This window comes from Bos javanicus, chromosome 1 (genome assembly GCF_032452875.1).
Source record: "Bos javanicus breed banteng chromosome 1, ARS-OSU_banteng_1.0, whole genome shotgun sequence".
Taxonomy (NCBI): Eukaryota; Metazoa; Chordata; class Mammalia; order Artiodactyla; family Bovidae; genus Bos; species Bos javanicus.
This window is the reverse complement of record NC_083868.1, coordinates 148,116,736-148,138,832: the sequence shown is the minus strand read 5'-3', so window position 1 is coordinate 148,138,832 and position 22,097 is coordinate 148,116,736. Positions and strand designations below refer to the sequence as shown.

Below are 22,097 nucleotides of genomic sequence, written 5' to 3'. Positions count from 1 at the left end.
GGGGAAGAAAGAGTGGGAACCTTAGTGATCTGGTTTGGTTCAGTTCAGTCACTCAGTCGTGTCTGACTCTTTGGGACCCCATCAGCCAGGCTTCCCTGCCCATCACCAACTGCCAGAGTTTACTCAAACTCATGTCCATCATGTTGTTAAAATCTGAGCTGGGGAAATTCTTAACCTTTGTAATAGGGGAACATATTATACAAGGAAGCTAGAATTTTGGGTTAGCTTGTATGCAGTCATTTGAGGCCACCCGGCCTAACCTTTCTGTCCTCAGGGAGGACCTGACTTGAAGCTTGAAGAATCTCACGTTCCTCTAAAGTTCCACACAGCCAAAAAAAAAAAAAAAAGTGGAAAGACACCTTTGTAGGAAAATTTCAGTGCTAGGAGGGCCCACCACCTCATGAGATGGTTCCAGTTTTTGAATAGCCTTCTTTGTGGGAAAGGCCTCCCTTGCATTTGGCTAAAAATCAGCTCCCTATCAATTGTGCCTCATAGTCTCAGTGTTATCCTTTGGAACGATATGAACAAATCCAGGTCTCTCCATACGGAGGTCCTTTCTGTGTTTAAAGATGACACTGGTGTCTGTGTTGTCTTATCGTCTGACTGTCCTCACTGCTTTCTGATGTGAAGGAGGGACACAGTCACCTCCTGCAGGGGTCATTCAGCCACACTGTGGACCCCACACAGTGCTCACATCTGGAGATCTGTCACCTCCTTTGTTTATGACATTATACTTCTATTAATTCATCCAGCCTGAGATCTCATTGTATTTTTTGGCAACTGTGTCACACTATTGGCTTGTGTTTACCTTAAAGTTTGAAAAATAATCAACCTGCCATTCCATTTCCATGTACCCAGAAAGTGAAAGTCCCTCAGTCGTGTCTGACTCTTTGCGACCCCATGGACTATATAGTCCATGGAATTCTCCAGGCCAGAATACTGGAGTGGGTAGCTGTTCCCTTCTCCAGGGGATCTTCCCAACCCAGGGATCAAACCCAGGTCTCCCGAAATGCAAGCAGATTCTTTACCAGCTGAGCCACCAGGGAAGCCCATGTACCTGGAGAGTTTGGTAAAGAAGATGAAGTGAACATTTTGACCTAGTCACTATTAATTTGTTTTGCTTTTATCTTGGCCTTTGAATATGTCATTTGATATGAGAATCTTCAGCCAGTGGACATATTATGCTGATATGCAACTTTGCATATTTTTGCATACTTACTGTGATGCGATCACACTATAAATCATGTTCTCCTTTGGGAATGCTGGCTGGAGCTTTGTTAGATTTCCACCCCCTCCCCCCAGTTTTATTGAGAAATCATTGGCAAACATTGCTGTAAAAGTTTAAGGTGTACAGTATGATGGTTTGATTTATGTGAATTGTGAAATGATTACCACCATAGGTTTAGTTAACATCTGTCATCTTATATAGATACAATAAAGAGAAAAGAAAAAAGCAATTTTTAAATTTATCAATGTTATAAGAGATGAAGATTTAGTCCACCTCTCCTTCCTCATTCTCTCCCCCAAATTATCCTATTTTTAATTATGCCAATAATTAGTGTTTGCAAGATAATAATAATGTAACTGTTATTCACTGCAGACAGAACCTATTAGAATACTGTAATTACATCCTTTATTTTCTCTCTTTTTTAAAACAATTGAAGTGTAATTGACCTACAACTCTGTACTAGTTCCAAGTGCATATGATAGCGATTCAATATTTCTATACATTTGCTAAATGATACCCTCTATTGTGAGATTTTTGAAAGGCATTGTTCATCTAGGCCGCAGCACATGTGAGCTGAGTAAGGTGAGATTCCCAATAAGAAGCTGACACCACCCATTTAGAAGTTTGAGGGCATTAGCAGATGATGTTTGCAGAGCCATGAGTACCTCTTATGACACTTTGTAGGAAATGGCAACCCACTCTAGGATTCTTGCCTGGGAAATCCCAAGGACAGAGGAGCCTGGTGGGCTACAGTCCATAGGGTCACAAAAAGTCAGATACTGAGCAACTAACAAACTTTTCATGGCTTATATTAATTAAACACTTGGATATTTACACATCTAGTTAATAAACCTGCTAACTTTTCCCTGTGTGAATGTCTTGCCTCCCCAGCTACATTGTCCAATCATTTGTGTCCCCTACAGACCTAAGGATGCGGTTTTGTCCATCAAAAGGCTGATATAAGTAGATGTAGGATTAAATCGTGGAGATCTGAGAGGAGTCAGTTTCTCCCTCAGGAGAAAGAGCAAAGGAAACACACTCTTAGGAAGTTCCTATTCTGTGCCAGGCATGGTGCTGGGAACTTTATACTGATTGTTTCCTCTGATCCTCGGTAACACTCTCAAGCAAGTTGCCATCCTCATTTCGCAGACTAGGAAATGAAATCTCAGAGAAGTCAAGCAACTCTCAAACTTCATACAAAGAAGAAGTGAGCAGGCTGGATTTGAACTTGGATCTCTCTGCCTGCAGGCGCAGCAGTGCTCAGAAGTCTGTCCACTTTCTGTGGGGGTTCAGCGGGGCTGGAGGGAAAGGCATACTTGTGGTTGTAGCTGTCACGTGACCACCCTTGAGGGACCATCCAGGACCATCTTACTGCTCAAGGAAGACAGGAAACAGGTCAGGGATGAAGGAACAGACAGACATGAGAAAGGAAGGTACAACTGAAACAGGAGAGGGAATGGAAAATTGTGGATTATTCACATGCTGTGCAGGAAGCACCTCACACCCGCTCAGTAGTGCAGTGTGTTCATTAATGGATTTGCTTGTAAACCCCTAAGAAGGCATAGGGATAGCCTTGTCTACATTAGTCATTTTCTGCCCCAAAGAGGAAGGAGCATTCTTAGTTTTTGAAGATGAGGACTTTCAATGACGTTGGGGAGCTCTGAAAAGCTGGATCCTCAGTCATCAGATTTATATTTGGAGACCTTATTAGTCAGGTTAGCACCAAGCTGTACTGTAGCAATACATAAACCTTAGAACTCCATGGCTTACACAATAAAGAGTTCTTTCTCGCTTGTGAAAATTCTGGTGTGGGTTGGGCCAGTCTTCAGAACACTGTCCTCCACGCAGGGACTTAGCGATCCGGGCCGCTTCCATCTTGGGAAGCCAATGTCTCTGTATGTGGTTTCCAGGTTGTTGTGGCAACCAGGATGGGAGGGTCAGTTTTTAAATGCTTCATCATAAAGACGCCACGGATCACTTCCACTCACAGCACATCAGCCAGAACTGGTCCACGGCAATGCGTCCTTAGCGCTAGCCTTCTCTGGGAAGGGGTGTGCTTGGGTACTCAATGACTACGCAATGTCTCATTTCCTTTACTCTAGTCTGCTCAAAACCCTTTTGAAGGCAGTTCATTGCTCTTGGGAAAGAACACAGACACCTTCATACAGCTTGTTAGGCCCCTGGCCCTGGCCACCATTTTCCAGTCACCCTGGATATTTCAGGTCTTGCGATTCAATGTGCCTTCTCTTCCCTATTGTCCTGTTGTTCTGCCTCCCTGAAATACTCTCCTCCTTCTGTTTTCTCTGGCTAACTCCCATAATTGTTTCCATCAACATTTATATGTCACTTCCTATGGAAACCTTTCTGAAGCTCTACATCTGGGTGACTTTACTTTTTTGGGCTCCAAAATCACTGAAGATGGTGATTGCAGCCATGAAATTAAAAGACACTTACTCCTTGGAAGGAAAGTTATGACCAACCTAGACAGCATATTAAAAAGCAGAGACATTACTTTGTCAACAAAGGTCTGTCTAGTCAAAGCTATGGCTTTTCCAGTAGTCATATATGGATGTGAGAGTTGGACTATAAAGAAAGCTGAGTGCAGAAGAATTGATGCTTTTGAACTGTGGTATTAGAGAAGACTCTTGAGAGTCCCTTGGACTGCAAGGAGATCCAACCAGTCCATCCTAAAGGAAATCAGTCCTGGGTGTTCGTTGGAAGGCCTGATGTTGAAGTTGAAACTCTAATCCTTTGGCCACCTGATGTGAAGAGCTGACTCATTTGAAAAGACCCTGATGCTGGGAAAGATTGAAGGCAGGAGGAGAAGGGGATGACAGAGGATGAAATGGTTGGATGGCATCACCGACTCAATGGACATAAGTTTGAGTAAACTCTGAGAGTTGGTGACGGACAGGGAGGCCTGGTGTGCTGCGGTTCATGAGGTCACAAAGAGTTGGACATGACTGAGCGACTGAACTGAATTGAACTGAACATCTGGGTTAGACAACTCTTCTTTGAGCATCCAGGTAATCCTTCATTTCTCCCACCACTGTAGAAAGGTACTATTTATTAGCCCATGCCATCTTAGACTGTGGGCTCTCTGGTGTTTGGAACCAGTGTAAGAGTGGTCCCTACATGCAATGGCCAGTACGAAGAAGAGGCTTAGTGTACTCTGGAGAGAGGAAAAGAGGAAACCTTCCAAAGCAGAATGTATATGATTGTACTACAGTAAGTCCCTTGCATATAAACAAATTCTGGTCCAAGAGTGTGTTCTTAAGTCCAATTTTTTTGTTTAAGTTCAACAAAATTAGCTTAGGTATTGAGCTAACACAACTGATCTACCTACACAGCTAACACAACAGTACTGTATGGTAATAGACTGATAATACCTTTCACACAAGTAATACCTAGAGAACAAAGACAAAAGTTAAATAAAACATCTTTTAATCCTACAGTGTAGTACCTTGAGAAGTACAGTGGTACAGGACAATAGCTGGCATACAGGGGCTGGCACATGTTTGCTTCTTAGAAAGTTCGCAACTTGAAGGTTTGTGTGTAGGGGACTTACTGTATTGCAGATTTGATTTTAAAGTTAATCTGGAAAAGCAAATGCCCTTAGAAGAGCCAAGAAATGTTTGAAAAGGAAGAATGAAGGGGAGTTTTATTTTTCTGGATGGGAAAATGAATTATAAAGTTACAGTTATGAAAAGAGTGAAATGTTGGCTCAGGATTAGACCGAGAGATGAGGCGATGCTGAGAGCTGACGTTACTGTCTTGAGTCCAGATGCCGCAGGCCAGGGACCAGGAGATTCAGCCAGGGTTTTTGTGTTGCAGTCTTGGGCAGAATTGCTTCTTCTTCTAAAAACATCAGTCTTTGCTCGTAAAGCCTTCAACATACATGAAGAATTGGTCGATGATAAAGTAGGTATTTTACATCACTGCAGAAAGGATAAATTATTGAACAAATTATCTTTATACATCTGGCCACAATTTGGTAAAATTAAAAAGTAATCAAGCTAAGATTTAAGAAGTTAAAACATTTAAAAAGAAAGTTATGTCTTTAACTTATAACACATACATAAAAGTAAATTTGAAATGATTATAGTTCTAAACACAAAAAATCTTTTAAATACTAGTAAATACATAGGAAATATTTTTATTATGTTGGGGTGAGCAAAGCACTGAAAAAGAATGACATATGGCCCAGAAGTCAAGTGATTTAGAATGATATATTTGATAACATTGAAACAAAACTCTTCTGTATAACTAAAAGCTATATAACCCCAACTTTAAAAAGCATATCAAGCTGGGAAAGATATTCACCACATGTAACTTAAAAAGGTTAATATAAGAAGTGTCTAAGTATCAGTAAGAAGGCAATTAACATGTTAAAGCTTTAAATTGGATTCAGTGCTAATCCAATTTAAAATGGAAAAAGGATATGAAAAAAGAATTCATTGAAGAAAATGTATAAATATCTCCTAAGCAGAAGAGATGCTGCTTATCCTCACTGATAATCAAATTAATACAAATTAAAACAACAAAATAGCACTTCCTCCATGATATCACACATATTAAGATGAGTAAGAGTACTCAATATTGATGATGGTGGTATAATTATTTAGAGATAAATTTGACCATACGTATTTTTAAAGAGTGTCTATATTTTCGACCTTAACAGTTATACTTCATCTCTAGGGGGTCAGCCAGGTGACTTATGGAATATTATTCAGCCTTTGAAGAAGTGAGGTATAGTTACTACATATTCTGACATGGAAAATGTCTGTGATAGATACTTAGATTTAAAAAATGACTTACAGGAAGTTCTCTGACCCTTCAGTGGTTAGGACTTGGAGCTTTCACTGCCACCACCCAGCTTGGATACCTGGTTGGGGAACTAAGATCCTGCAAGCTGTGTGGTACAGCCAAGAAGGCCAAAAAGGTGACTTACAGAATATTAATGCAGTATAGGACTCCATTTATAAAAAATATGTACCTGGATTTTATGTGTGCATAAAGAATATGTAACCCACTCCAGTACTCTTGCCAAGAATATGCAGCAAACTGTTACGGGAGATAGCATCTAAGAAATAAGACTTTGAGAACTTCCATTTCTTATTTTCCATACTTTAGTTTTATTACTTTAAAAATGTATGATAGCGTCTATATTTTAAGAAGAGACGAAAAAGACACTGCTTAATTTATCTTACCAAAGCTTCGACTGGTTATGTAGAATCTTAGGTTCAAAAAGACACTGTGTGCCATGTCATACTCAGATATGTTCACTCATTCACTCATCAAAGATTTAGTGGATACTTTTGCTGTGTGAGGTCTTTTTCTCTCTTACATGGCTCTTACCTATGTAATTTTCTTCCTCACTTTACTCCAGAAAGTGAGTATTAGAAAATAGTTACGGGTCTGAAGCAAAGTTGGCTTGTGGGAGACCTCTTAGATACCCAGCAGAGGGCGCTGTGGCTGGGAACGAAGGGTGACTCCTGTTTGGCTGTTTTGAGTCCCTTTCGGGTCCTGTGTAAAAGATTCAGGAAGTTTTTATTGGAAAAAAAAAAAAAAGCAAAACCCCTCAAACCTCTAAAAGCACCCCATATTCCAACTGCAGGTTCAATTTGTGTGGCTGTTCCCACTTCAGAGCTATCAGTCTCGTTCCTCTGGGGGCCTGTGTCCGTGCAGGGAGCAAGTGGGTGTTTTGAGTCGAGAGATCCAAAGATAGCCGCGTATATGTCACATCTCACGAGGACGGAAGACTAAAATGAAAATTTATGCTCTAAACTTTGCCCTGTCTTGGCGTCCAAATGCCACGTGACTGTTGTTTTACTGAATGGAAAGCCAGAATAATATGGTGACAGCAAGTTGTCTTGGGTAGCATGAAACAGAAGACTTGCCCTCAGGTCATTGAATGCATTTTTATTTTTACTTCTGCTTTTGGTTCGTATTTCATTGCATTGTTCATTTAATGCAGAAGAGAGGCATATTTTGGATGCTATGCTCGAAATTCAAATATGTGAAATACAGGGATAGTTTCCTGAAAGATTTTTGGAGAGATTTGAAAATACGAAACATGAAAAAATTGTGATAACTTCATATCAAAAAATTACACTTAGCAAAAAAATATCACTTCAGAATCTTTTTTTTTAAATTGAATCATAATTGATTTACAATATTGTGTTAGTTTCAGATGTACAACATGATGATTTTTCTTTTTGCAGATTTTGTTCCATTATAGGTTATTATAAGATATTGGGTATAATGTCCCCTCTGCTATCCAGTAAATCCTTGTCGCTTATCTATTTCACGTATGCTGCTGTTTAGTTGCTCAGTTGTGTCCGACTCTTCTCAAGCACAGGGACTGTAGCCCACCAGGCTCCTCTGTCCATGGAATTCTCCATGCAAAAATACTGGAGTGGATAGCCATTACCTTCTCCAGGGGGTCTTCTTGACCCAGGTATTTAATCCAGGTCTCCTGCACTGCAGGCAGATTCTTTACCACTGAGCCACCTGGGAAGCCCTATTTTATGTATAGTAGTTTGCTAATCCCATATTCCTCATCACAGTAGTATCTGTAAAGAGCAGTTTTCCAAATCCAGATAAAATACGATGTGGTTCATTCTGATGCCACTTTAAGAGCAGACTTCCTGGTGGGACTTGAGACTTCCCTGGTGGCTCAGACAGTAAGGAGTCTCCTACAGAGCAGGAGACCCCAGTTTGATCTTTGGGTTGGGAAGATCTCCTGGAGACGGAAATGACAACCCATTCCAGTATTGTTGCCTGGAAAATCCCATGGATGGAGGATCCTGGCAGTCTACAGTCTGTGGGGTTGTAAAGAGTTGGACATGACTGAGTGACTTCACTTTATTTCACTGAGAGCAGAATCCGTAATGCAGACAGACATAGTACGTTTTGCAATTAAAACACACAAGTCCCTAGAATTCAGCCTCACAATTAGCACAAATGAGAGACTTTTCCTTTAAGAAACATTTATTTATTTACTTGGCTGCCCTGGGCCTTAGTTGTGGCACACGGAATCTTTTACTTGTGGCACGTGGGATCTAGTTCCCTGAGCAGGGATTGAACCTGGGCCCCCTGCTCTGGGAACTCAGAGTCTTAGCCACTGGACCACCAGCAAAGCCCCTGGAAGACTTTTCATATCCTTTCCTTTCTCTCTGGCCCCTTGTCTTGTAGTTTGCCAAATTGTAGTTTCGGACAAGTTGACTCTTTGCTCCAGCACACAGGTAGAGTTCTCTGAAGTCAGAGATGTCTTTCAGTTGGAGAATAGGTGTTAAAGGAGCTTTGGCTACAGAGTACAAATAGAAATGGAGAATTTATGCAGTTTGACTTGTTAAAGCAAAAATCCATCTGACGGAATAGCAGTCATGAGCTGCAAGACTGTGCCCAGTGGCACAGAATTTACAATTTAAAACATTTCTGGCTTTCTACATTAACTTCCTTGGTTACACAGGTAGAATTCCCTGAAAATCTGTGGTTAGTTTCTGAAGGTCAACGAATGTATTAAGGAAATGTCAATATCTTAGCTGCTATAAAACTTTCTTTCTTATAAAAAGGAAAACTAAGGACGCAAATTTGAAAAGAATATGAGAAGATTTTGCAAGTCTTTGTATCTTGTGTTTGTGCAGAGCTGATGTTCTTTTTATCCAACTCATTGACCTTATTTAATCCAAAGGTAAGGCTCGTCCTCCAGGCTGGTGCCAGACTCAGCTTCTGAACCTGCCCAGATCAGCACAACCCTCTCTCCTCTTGGCTGGAGCTGCCCCAGCAATGACTTGCTCTGTTCCTGCTGTTGTGAAGGTAGGTTACTGAAGCCACCACTGTCCATACAGCCTGACCAGCAAGAAGAGGCCATTGCTCCAGAGGAGGCTGGGAGACATATTGGAAGCAGAGAGTTTAAAACCCCATGGGGACAAGTTCACCCGATGGGAGGCAGTGGATAGGAAGGGGCTGGTCGATGAGTTCTCTCTCCTTTCTCCTCCACCCTCAGAGACTGTTCTGAGATACAACAGTCCTACAGCCTTCCTGAAAGCATCACTCGAGGCCACACAGTCAGCCAGGCTGTCACAAAGCTCTGGCCAACTCAGAGTGCTGGCCATGCATTAGAGTTCCCTTCACCTGCCTTGCAGCGCTTCTGCCCATGCCCACCCTTCTCTAGGATCACACTTTTCAGTGAAATGTTAACAAATAAACCTATGCTCCGGGCTCTGTTGTCTAGAGGATCTGGGCCAAGAAAGTTGGAACCTAGGTTGGCTCTAGAAAACAGGACCCTCTGGTGGGCTCTGGCAGGGGTGGGTATGTGGTGACAACCTCCCACGCATTGTAGCGTCATGATTACTAAAGCTTTTATCTGAAGTTAATGAGGATGAGGATACGATGGAGGAAAAGCTTGGAGATGTCAGCTCACTTTGGCACTGTATCCATCGTAGGGCAATGATAACTGTTAGGATTGTGATGTGGGGTGATCCCCGTTGAAGGCTCTGGAAGCCTTGCAAAAGAGGGAGGGTATGGGGAGGGAGGAGGGAGGAGGGTTCAGGATGGGGAACACAGGTATACCTATGGCAGATTCATTTCGATATTTGGCAAAACTAATACAATATTGTAAAGTTAAAAAATAAAATAAAATTAAAAAAAAATAAAAAAGATCTTAAAAAAAAAAAGGGAAAATGACAGGTGCTATCTTGAGGCTCTCTTTGAAGTCAGAGTATTCCTGGGGTAATTTTAAAGGGGGTTCTCATCTCCTACATCTGCAAAGCAGGCAACTTTAAAATGTGAGTGAAAGTGAAAGTTGCTCAGTCATGTCTGACTCTTTGCGACCCCATGGACTATACTGTCCATGGAATTCTCCAGGCCAGAATACTGGAGTGGGTAACCTTTCCCTTCTCCAGGGAATCTTCCTGACCCAGGAATCAAACCCAGGTCTCCTGTATTGCAGGTGGATTCTTTACCAGCTGAGCCACAGGGGAAGCCCACTTTAAAATGAGGATCTGATTATGTTAGAAATGTAAAGAACAGATGCTCAGCCTTAACAGCTCTTCAGTGTCAAAGAGCATTTTCTGATATGGAAAAAGTGAGAACCTGAGACCTAGGATGGTTACATATGCCTGGTTGAAACTGAGAATGTATGTGTGCGTGCGTGCGTGCACTCAGCTGCTCAGTCATGTCCGACTCTTTGCGACCCCATGGACTATAACCTGCCAGGCTCCTCTGTCCATGGAATTTTCCAGGCAAGAATACTGGAGTGGGTTACCATTTCCTTCTCCAGGGGATCTTCCCAACCCAAGGATCGAACCTGCGTCTCTTGCATCTCCTGCATTGGCCGGTAGTTTCATTACCAGTTACCTGGGAAGCCCCTGAGAATATTGGATCCCAAACTACCTGAAGCTTCCTGGCTGGCAGAAGCTGTCCCCAAAACTAGCAGAGATCAGCTTCCCCTTCAGGGGATCATACCATGACCTCCTGGAGGAGATGCTTTGTAGCTCACCATTGTTTTTCTCAAGATCAGTCCCCATCATTCCTTGTCGTCTTCCAGGTAATAGCCAGAGTCTGAGCACAGCTTCAGTGGGGAATTACACTCTTCTCCAAGGAAAACAATCTACGTGTCAGTTGTGTCTGACTCTTAGCGACCCCATGGACTGTAGCCCACCAGGCTCCTCCATCCATGGGATTCTCCAGCAAGACTACTGGAGTGGGTGCCCTTGCCTTCTCTGAGTGGACAAATAGCAACTGTCAAACGTGTACCAGCAAAGACACGCAGGAGGGGTCTTGAGGGTGTTAGATTGTCATGGTCACTCGGAGCTGGTCTGTAGAAGTGACTCCTTGACATTTAGGCAGGATGATGACCTACAGTTGATAAGATGGAGGTGGTGGAGTATGAAGAAAGGGTAGGCTCAAAGAGTTGGGATTATTCGAATGGATTTACTATGTAAACTTCAAAATCCATCCACTTAACTCTGTTTCTTAATTGAAATTTATTTATTTTTAATTGGAGGATAATTGCTTTACAATATTGTGTGGGTTTCTGCTACATTTCAAAATGAGTCAACCATAGGTATACTCATGTCTTGAAAATCCCTCCCACCTCCCAACTCTGTTTCTTGACAACCCTCACCCTCCAATGAAGACTTGTTTGTCCTCAAATTTTAACAGTAACGGTGTTGAGAAATACTGCCTTGGCAAGACACTGTTTAGCAGATATGGGAGATTAATCCTGTGAAAATTCAGGGATCTATTGCATCAGTGAAGCTCCTAGGGGTCCAGTGGTCTGGAGCATGCCAGACACCCTTTTTCTTAAAAATTAAAAGATAAATATCATAATCCCTTATATATGGAATCTAAAAGGAAATGATACAAATGAAGCTTACTTACCAAACAGAAAGAAACTCACAGACTTAGAAAACAAACTCAAGGTTCCCAGGGGGAAGGGATAGTTAAGGACTTTGGGAAGGTCATGTACACACTGCTCTATTTAAAATGGATAACCAACAAAAATCTGCTGTATAGCACATGGAGCTCTGCTCAATGTTATGTGCCAGCCTGGGTGGGAGAGGGCTTGGGGGGAAAATGGATACATGTATGTGCATGGCTGAGTCCCTTCACTGTTCACTTGAAACTGTCACAGCATTGTTAATCGGCTGTACCCCAATACAAAATGTTTCTGATGTTTAAAAAAATGAAATTAAAAAAAAGATACATGTCATATTGTAGGCACTCAGAAATATATTTTGCTGAATGAGTAAGTGAGTGAAAAACATACAGGAAGAGTTCCCTGTGCAAAGAGAAATCTGCTTGGGCGAGACAGGTTCCCAGAGGAAGGCGGAAGTTTGCTGTCGCCGGAGGCGCTGCGAGAAGCTGGAGGTGAGGCAGAGAGAAGGCTGTGGTTTTCATGGCTTATGTGCTATTTATTTAGACACCTGCTCACAGAAGATGGAGGACAAACAAGTGGCTTTCATCAAGGGAGGAACAAGGCCAGGTTTTTGTTCGAGAATGAACTTTATGGCTGATCAGAGAGATTGTCCCGAAAGGCCCTGAGATCAGAGTCAGGTCAACTAGCCTGGTCTCTTTTGTAACAGTCCAGTTGGAAGCTCTGAACAGCTGATTTGGGACAGGACGGAACTTGAATGAAGGAAAAAATAGATTCCAGAAAGCCATGGGGGAAAGAGTGGTCAGGATTTGGTAACTGGATTGGGAAGGTGGGGAGAAGGAGACAGAGCAGAAGAAAATTCTCAAGTCTCTGTGTCTCTGGATGACTGGAGAATGTGGCAAAGAATTCAGCTTAAGGGATAGACGGTGAGTTTTGCTTTGAATAGTTGAATTTGAGGACGTGGGGCACACAAGGGGAGGTGTTCACTTGGCACCTGGACAAGTGAAGAGAGTCTTGGCTGAAGACGGAGGCTCGAGAATTGTTTGAAGCCGCAAAACTGAGGCCCAGAGAGGTCACCTAACCCATGTTGACATAGTTGATAAATAATAGAGTGAACCTTCAAACCCAGACATTTCTGGCTCTAAGGCTAACCCCACTATCCCCTAACTTACTTCTTTTCCTCAAGATTATGGATTTCTAAAATGAAATTTGAAAATACATATGGATGGCAATCTAGCAAAATTACCAGCGTATTCACACTTAGGTATCTCACTTGTGCAGAAGACGACGCTGCAGTCAGACCTGCACACGTACAGAATGACACACGCACGATGCCATTCACTGCAGTGTTGCTTGAAAGAACACCACCACCACCACCAAAAACAGCAGGAGGGGAAGAGTTAAATACATGGACCATCCTGCGCCTGTTTAGAAGAGCGAGGAGCTCTCAGTGAACTGACAGTGTGTATATTAGTATGTATATCATACTCTCTCTTGTGTAAGAAAAAGCAAAACTAAGAACATATATTAATATTTGTGTTTGCTTATATCTGGGTGAAGAAAACAAAGGATATAAGATACTAGTAGAAGTAGGGTGCCTTCAGTCAGTTCAGTTGCTCAGTTGTGTCCGACTCTTTGCGACCCCATGAGCCGCAGCACGCCAGGCCTCCCTGTCCATCACCAACTCCCAGAGTCCACCCAAACCCATGTTCATTGAGTCGGTGATGCCATCCAACCATCTCGTCCTCTGTTGTCCGCTTCTCCTCCTGCCCTCAGTCTTTCCCAGCATCAGGGTCTTTTCTAATGAGTTAGCTTTTTGCATCAATGGCCAAAATATTGGAGTTTCAGGTTCAACATCAGGTCTTCCGATGAACACCCAGGACTGATCTCCTGTAAGACAGACTGGTTGGATCTCCTTGCAGTCCAAGGGACTCTCAAGAGTCTTCTCCAACACCACAGTTCAAAAGCATCCATTCTTCTGCATTCAGCTTTCTTCACAGTCCAACTCTCACATCCATACATGACCACAGGAAAGACCATAGCCTCGACTAGACGGACAGTTGTTGACAAAGTAATGTCTCTGCTTTTTGTCATAGGTTCACAGGAAATTGCAAAAAAAATATACACAGGGAGGTACCCCGTACCCTTCACCCCTGTAGCATCTTGCTTAATAATAGTGTAATAACAAAACTGGGAAATGAAGCAGAGTGCTTTTGAAACAGCTCGGTGACCCATCGAGATGATGAAATCACAGTTCTGTTACAAAGATAGCATCAATATTTTCTTGAGCACCTACTATGCGCCCCTTAATCTATGGGGCATTGGGATGTAAACAGATCAGTGTAGTACCACCTGGGAGGCTGACCTCAAATAAAAAATTATGCACATAATTCATGAGTCATAGCTGTGCAAGTGCCATGATGAAAACAGAACCAAAAAAGGTTGATTTCATAAAAAGATAAAACGTTTCCACGATGTTTCGTAATCTTATTTTAAGATTTGCCAAAGTTCGGCACTCAGCTTTCTTTATAGTCCAAATCTCACATCCATACATGACCACTGGAAAAACCATAGCCATGACTAGACGGACCTTTGTTGACAAAGTAATGTCTCTGCTTTTTAATATGCTGTCTAGGTTGGTCATAACTTTCCTTCCAAGGAGTAAGCGTCTTTTAATTTCAAGGCTGCAAGCACCTTAAAAGGCAATAGGGTGCCTTATAAGGGTGGCAAAGAACAGAACAGACAGATACAGTGTAGGAACAAAGCTTCTCAATGAATGTCTTTTTGAAGCCTGTGAATGTATTACTATTTAAGGCAATTAAAACATTGAAAATGTGGTATAAACCCATTAGCATTTATCTACACTTGAAATTCATCTCTTCTTCTGGAAAGATGTACTTGGTTTATGGATTTATAATATTTTTGCACTTAGTCTTCCACCCATCCTTCCATCCTTCTGTCTATCCATCCAACACAATTATTCATCTAACATTCATCTATAGCCACAAGGAAAATAATTAAGAAAACAGACATGGTTCCTGGCCTTCCTCTAGATATAAAGACAGAGATTAGTCAGATCATGCCATAAAGACACTGAGATGGCAACCATGCTACAAAAAGAATGAGAAGGAACTCAGTTGTTCTTGGATGAGGTAGTTAAGGATGTCTCAGGGAAAGCTTTCCTGAGGAAAATCCATCTGAATTCCATGAAATGCAGGAGGGAAGTGGTGAAGAGAGGGAGGCAGGCGGAATGGTATTTGCAGAGGCTCTGAGTGAGGCACAGTGTTTGAAGAACTGAAGGAGGCAGTGTCACCATCGTGTAGGGGCTGAGAAAACGGGGGGCATGCATTAGCAAGGGGGAATACACACAGGAGGATCTTGTTGGGCAGGTTGAGGATGAGGGTCTTTGTAATCAACGCAGAACTGGAAATGACTGGAGAGGTTGAGGCTACCGTGGAATAATATGAGCCATTTCTGTCTCGGGAAGATAACTGGCTGCTCTTTGGAGAGTGATGGGGATTGGAAAAAGAGCCGAGCCAAGGGGACCAGTTGCAAGGCTGCCTCTGGGAGAGGAGGAAGGTGACATTTGTTCAGGCCAGGTGAAGGTTAGGGCTAAGAGGAGCCCATGGAATCAGGAGGAAGAAAAACCAAGAAGTCTGCATGATGGGTTGTGTAAGGGTGGAGGGGAGAAATTTCCAACATGGGTGGGGTTCCAGTGAGTGCAACTGAGTAGATGGGGCCACCATGTCCTGAAAGAGAATCTGAGGGCATGTTTGTTGCGGGGACAGGTTGGATTTGAAGATGCTGGGGTGTCCTAGAAGGTGACCGATGACTTGGAAAGGCAGCCCACAGATCATGTCATGATTCCACGTTTAGAACCCATAGTGTGACTCTGTACTTGGTTAACAACCTCAGTCAAATGTTGCTCACGCCCGAGTCTCACATTTTGATTCTTCTATACCCATGTCAGTGTTGTTGTTGCTTGGTTTCTCAGTCTTGTCCGACTCTTTGTGACCCCGTGGACTGGAGCCCACCAGGCTCCTCTGTCCATGGGATTTTCCAGGCAAGAATGCTGGGGTGGGTTGCCCCTTCTTCCTCCAGGGGATTTCCTCAGACCCAGGGATTGAACCCATGGCCCCTGTGTTTCCTGCATTGCAGGCAGATTCTTTGTCCATGGAGCGCTTGGGGAAGCCATGTTAGTTCTTGACAAAGTTTTTCTCCACTCATCTCTTCCCTAGAACGCATGCCGTGTGTTTACAGGCTCTGGATCCTTTAGAGAAAGGATCTTGAAGAGGAAGACCATCGTTTCCCCCCAAGGAGCCCCTTCAATCAGCCTTCTCAGGTGGCACTTTGGACATGTCCACAACAAATTTATCTTTCTTCTCTGGGTTCCCCATGAAGGCTTAGCTGTTAATCCTCCTTCGTATTTCATATCTCATTTGTGTTTTTACAAGAATACCCTTTTTTGTTGTTCTCCGCACTGGCTCCCTATGTACAGGGGCTTCCCTAGTGGTTTAGAGGGTAAGGCGTCTGCCTGCAATGCCAGAGACCGGGGTTCAATCCCTGGGTCAGGAAGATCCCCTGGAGAAGGAAATGGCAACCCACTCCAGTACTCTTGCCTGGAAATCCCATGGATGGAAGAGCCTGGGAGGCTGCAGTCCATGGGGTCGCAATGAGTTGGACAGGGAGCTTTATTCTTTATTTTCTTTTGGCCTTCAATGGCATAATTTTGCTAACTTGAGGCCACTTTGGGGAACACAGTCATGAGACTTGTAGCCCTGCCATACGGCAACACTGCTGCTAATATTTTCCCAGACCCTGGGGCTGGAAGTCCTAAGGGCTTTGTCTTCTTAACATTCAAAGTGCCGTTCTGATGTATTTGTGTATCCCTCAGAGCTACAGTGGGATCACTGAAGCTTTCCTAAGGGGAACACTTTTCTGTATGAAAAGGAGAGGATGAGAGATTCCTTTCTGCTTCAAAAACTGGTGTAATATTAATTAGGTCTACCCTGGTGGCTCAGACATTAAAGCATCCTGCTGCAATGTGAGAGACTCAAGTTTAATATGGGGCCAGGAAGATCCCCTGGAGAAGGGAATGGCTACCCACTCCAGTATTCTTGCCTGGAGAATTCCATGGACAGAGGAGCCTGGTGGGAGAGTAATTGGTTAAAAAAATGCTGTTTGTTCCTGCATAACGTATCTGGCTCTGGAAGCACATTTAGCCAAGGGCGCTGTGACCTCCATGGGGACATGGAACAAACAGCCTGACACTGGATCCAGAGTTTCTGGCCTGGAGGCAATTCCAGGGACTGATTTCCAACAGATCTATAAGGATAACTGGCTTTGAAAATGTTTGCTCCTAGCAGTGCAAGGCTTGTTTTTCAACTGATGAATCCTCCCAATGTCTCTGAACTGGGTGGTGGGTAACTAAAGTCACCTTGGGTCTGAAGAGATGAACAGACATGGAGAGACAGCAGTGGTTCATCAAGGGAGAGATGCTGAGAGAATGAAGAAAGTAACTATAACCTGGGCCCAGGCAGGGTCTCAGACTACTGGTCTGCAGATGTGTTTTGTGGGTGCGCTGGGGGCCATGAGAATGACATCAGATCTCCAGTGGTAGGGACCACATCTAACCTCCATCCTCTGCCCCTGAGCTTTGAGCACCATCACTAGTGGAACTGCCAAGGCTTAGTGAGGCAGGACCCTGAGGCAGGTCCATTTCTCGGTGGAGATGGGACTCCTCTGGCTGCGGCTTGCAGCCTCCCTTTGTGGCCTTGCTGAACTTTCTATAGAGCTGCAGGGAGCCCAGGAGGCATCCACGTAACCCCCTTCCTTCAGATCAGACCTGAATCATGGTTCATCACCTCTTGGAGCCTGGCTCCTTTTCCACGTCCTTCCATAGGTATTTCTGTTAATAAATTACTTTGACATTTAATCCTCTCATGTTTTTCAGAAGACGCAGACTAACCTAGTCCCCCTTCAAAACAAAACATTTCTGTATAAGGGACACCTCATGCGAAGAGCCGACTCATGGAAAAGACCCTGATGCTGGGGAAGATTGAAGGTGGGAGGAGAAGGGGACAACAGAGGATGAGATGGTTGGATGGCATCACCGACTCAATGAACATGAGTTTGAGCAAACTCCAGGAGATGGTGAAGGACAGGGAAGTCTGACATGCTACAGTCCCTTGAGTCTCAAAGAGTTGGACATGACTTAACGATTGAACAACAACAAAATAAGGGATACAGGCAGTTCTTACTATCTCATCTCCTCTGTCATCTTTTTTTTTTTTTAAATATCTGTTTATTTGGCGGCACCAGGACTTAGTTGCTGCATGCAAACTCTTAACTGTGGCATGGGGGATCTAGTTCCCTGATCAGGGGTAACCCTGGGCCCCCTGTATCGGGAGCGTGGAGTCTTAGCCACTGGACCACCAGGGAAGTCCCAAGGGGATTTTATTTTGACTTTCCATTTTGAACATTTTATATCGTTATACTTACGAAATGCCTGCTCTATGATGATTTCTGTTTAGGGGTTGTTATCTCCTGGTACTCCTGAAGCATCCCTTCTTATGGGGGGAGGAAAGCAACAGGAGGAAAGCAGAATAAATGACTAGATGAGATGTAAAGACTGTCGGATGTAGAGGCACCATAAGGGACAGTTGAGTGGAGAAAGTCAGTGGGTAGGGGCCTCACAATTGTCAACAGGTGGTTAGGGAAGCCTCGTTTACAAGATGGCATTTAAATGAAGACCTGGAGACAGGAAAGGAGACAGTCAAGATGACCTCTGGGTAGATCATCTGGGAGGGTCATGTCAGGGCAGAGTCTGCGGTAGAAGCAGAAAAGTTTGTTATTCATCGACCTTGCATGAGCTTTTGGTGTAAGTTTAGCTTGCATAGATCTCTGTGAAAGCAATCTTTCCTTCCTTCCTTCCTTTTTTTTTTTTTTTTGGTAGAAAGTAGTACTTTTTTGTTTATTCATTTAAAAATGAATAAGAATTTCTATGCTTTGATTAGGGCTTCCCCATTAGGTCAGTTGGTAGAGAATCTGCCTGCAATGCGGGAGACCTGGGTTTGATCCCTGAGCTGGCAAGATCCCCTGGAGAAGGGAAAAGCTGCCCACTCCAGTATTCTGGCCTGGAGAATTCCATGGACTACAGTCCATGGGATCACAAAGAGCTGGACATGACTGAGTGACTTTCACTTCGTACTTTGATTGGGTGCGTCTGCCTCTCCTCGGACAGCAGTGTAACTGGGTTTCACGTGGAGTCACTTCTATAGACTTTTCTCCTTAAAGGACACCTCTTCTTAATGACTGAGTTCAAAGCAAACTTTAGAAATCCAATCGATTTCTCATTCCTTACATTTTGTTTGGTAAAAGATTTTATGTCAGTGATTGCAGAATGAAGGTGCCAATAAGAAAATAATTGGTTTATAAATGGAAAATTCATCAGGCATTCTCCTTTCCACTGTCCTCTCCAAGATCAGGGCATGACTGAAATGCAAAGAAAATACACTGGTACAGTAGGTGGAAGATAGTGCGTTAACCTCGAGACTCCCTCCCCGAGGGCAGTGTTGAAGCAAATGGCTTTGTGAGCTTCCGAGGAATGAGACGTGATTGTACCTGGGAACAGAGGAATGGTGTCTGCAGTTCCGTTAATTGGGATAACAATTATGAAAGCTGGGGGAGCATCAACTTTCAGAGCCCACACTAATCCCCAGGAAGACTTTCCCCTGGTAGATATAATACTGCTGTTTTTCAGGTGCATTCCTGAGATGTATCACATTTCTCAGACTTACTTTGTATAGGCTGCTGTCAGGGGCAGGATTCGGGGTGACTAGAGGATTCTTTGGTTTCATCCAGGCAACTCTGCTTTCCTGAAGTGTCAGTGAACGTGGGGTAAGCAGGGGTAATGTGGAACCAACATTTGTTCTGAAGTGTGAGTTCCGTGTGCAGGTTTCGATGAAACACAGGGCAGGAATGCGAAGGCCGTCTTCCTGAAACTGCTCACGCTGACACATTGATAATGTATTTCTTCATGATGTTGACCCAGATGTAGCCCTGTCTCGCCTGGGGACGGGGTAGTCTTCCTTGACTGGCTGCTTTGGGATTTAATGAGCCTCTGTTGACCACAGACTGTATTTTCCTGGGAAATGAAATATGAAAATAGTTGACAATTCTCCCATAAGCTGAGCTGAATTCCAAGAACAACCTGTAGGTAATCCTACCTGGGTTACTTTCAAGAGCTTTACTTTGAACAAAGCCATCATAATGAACACCATTATACTCTATAATAGCCTGTATTCGAAAAGAGTGGATGTATGTGTAACAGCTTCACTTTGTACCCCTGAAACTAACACATTATAAATTACCTGTACCCCAATACATTTTTTGTTAGAAAAAGAATGGCATACTTCTTTTTCTTTTGGAGTGGGTTGCCATTTAAAAAAGAGAATTTTCTCTAGAAAAAGGCAGACAGGTTTTTTAAAGAGTTGTCATTTAAGGTTCTTGTCTGATCCTTATCTAAGAAGGAAAAACTCTTCAGTGTAGCAAAAATATCTACTATAAAGTCTTTGGCTTATATGACATATCCCAAAATCCTTGCAGGAAACTTCACATTTGGAGCATCAGTGTGACAGAATATTATTAATAACCAATATAAGCACCATCATCTCAACCAATGATGATCTGTATTCACATTCGGGTTGACTTTTTAGAAGAGTCTATCAGAAAAACTTATTTATTTTCTTGCTAAACAACCTTAAGTGAAAAAATTTACATATTTGCATTTACTGTCACGCCCTTTCAATGAAGTTTGATTTTATATTTTAATAATTGTTACTATTTTATTTTTTAAATTAATTTTTAGCTGCTTTTCTGTGTTGTGTTAGTTTCTACTGTTGTTGCCTACTCACCAGGTTGTGTCCAACTCTTCTTGACCCCCTGGACTGTGGCCCACCAGCCTCTGTCCGTGAGATTTCCCAGGTAAGAATACTGGAGTGGGTTGCCATTTCCTCCTCCAGGGATCCTCCTGATCCAAGGGTCAAACCTGAGTCTCCTGTATTGGCAGGTGGATTCTTTACCACTGAGCCACCAGGGGAGCCCTAGTTTCTACTGTGCAGCTAAATGAATCAGACAGACATATACATACATGCGCTCTGTTTTGGATTTCCTTCTCATTCGAGTCACCACAGTGCACTGAGTAGAGTTCCCTGCGCTGCACTTGTTCTCGTTAGGTGTCTGTGTTTATACGTAGTATCAATGGTGCATATGTGTCAATTCCAATTTTCTAATTTCTCCCATTGGGTTGACTTTTGAAGCCTTTAGGTAATAAGAGTTGGCATGTGTTAGAAGCTGCAGTTTCTGCAAGTAGAATGTGTTATTTCCCCTCTTTCCTCTGTGCCTTTATAGGAAATGCTGAGTTATAAAGATTATTGCTATTTCCTGAAACGATTTTGCTAATTCCTGTCTGAAGGACAGTGAGAGTGGGTTTCTAGAACACTATTCCTAAGAGTATTCAATTAATGATTCTACTGTTTATATTTTCCAGAATATTTCACTCTTTCCTTTCTGTTAAGCAGAGACCGAAGGGAGGGTTAGGTTTGAAACAAAAATCAAAACATGCACAGCCCTCTCCCTGGACCCTTCATACTAGTAAGCTATCTACTTTCCTCCAGAAACTTCTGCCACTTCTGACAATCTCTCAGCAACATCTGGTGACCCAGGGGACTGGAGGAGACTAGACAGAACTGGGCTGGAGATCCTTGCCCCTGCAATTCCAGGTGGTTGGCCAAATCGATGGACTGGGCAGACACAGCATGTCGGCTGCTTTTTGGCAAAGAAAATGAAGGGAAGCCAGCCAGGACACTCATATAGACCCATGAACCTCAAACATAAAAACAACAAAAAAAGTAATTTTCAGTTAAATTACCTTCAGAGAGCATAACCCAGGGTGACTTCAGTTAGAGCACTGAGCTCCCTGTTGCTAGCTCTGCTCCCTTTTCTGCTGCTGCTGCTTCTTCTTTTTTTTTTTGTTATGTGAATTTGGGAGAGAGACTGCTGAAAAAAATAGAAACTCGTCTGAGCCTCAGGGCTGTTTACGAAGGAACTTCTGATCTCCAGCCACACACAGTGTATTGGTAATTTGGCCTCAGTTTGATTGTCATGCAGGCTGTCATTTTAAACACCCAGAAAATGAAGGGAGGACATAGACAAAGAGGATATATTTCTCATGGCAAATGGAAACAGTCAGTTACCAAAAATGAAATTGCTCAAGTGATAACCACCTCTGTATTTTCTTTACCTGTTAATTACAGGTGTGTGTAGTGTGCTTCTACGGGGTCCAGGACACAGCTCATAATGACCTTTGCATTTGGCTATAAAATTTTACCTAATAGGCTAAGAAATCAGATATTCATATACTTTATAGCGTATGTGTATTATTTAACAAATAGTTAGAATAACATTTTTTTCTGATTAAAAAGT

At 42.9% G+C, this 22,097-nt stretch overlaps 1 long non-coding RNA gene across 1 annotated transcript in view; it reads left to right on the top strand.

Annotated features, from left to right (window-relative positions):
- The window catches only part of LOC133251704 (uncharacterized), a 114,213-nt gene that overhangs the window by 5,772 nt on the left and 86,344 nt on the right, over window positions 1-22,097 (top strand). Inside the window, exon 2 of the long non-coding RNA XR_009737749.1 lies at window positions 8,925-9,049. This is a non-coding gene — a long non-coding RNA (uncharacterized LOC133251704). The remainder of the gene's footprint in view (window positions 1-8,924; window positions 9,050-22,097) is intronic.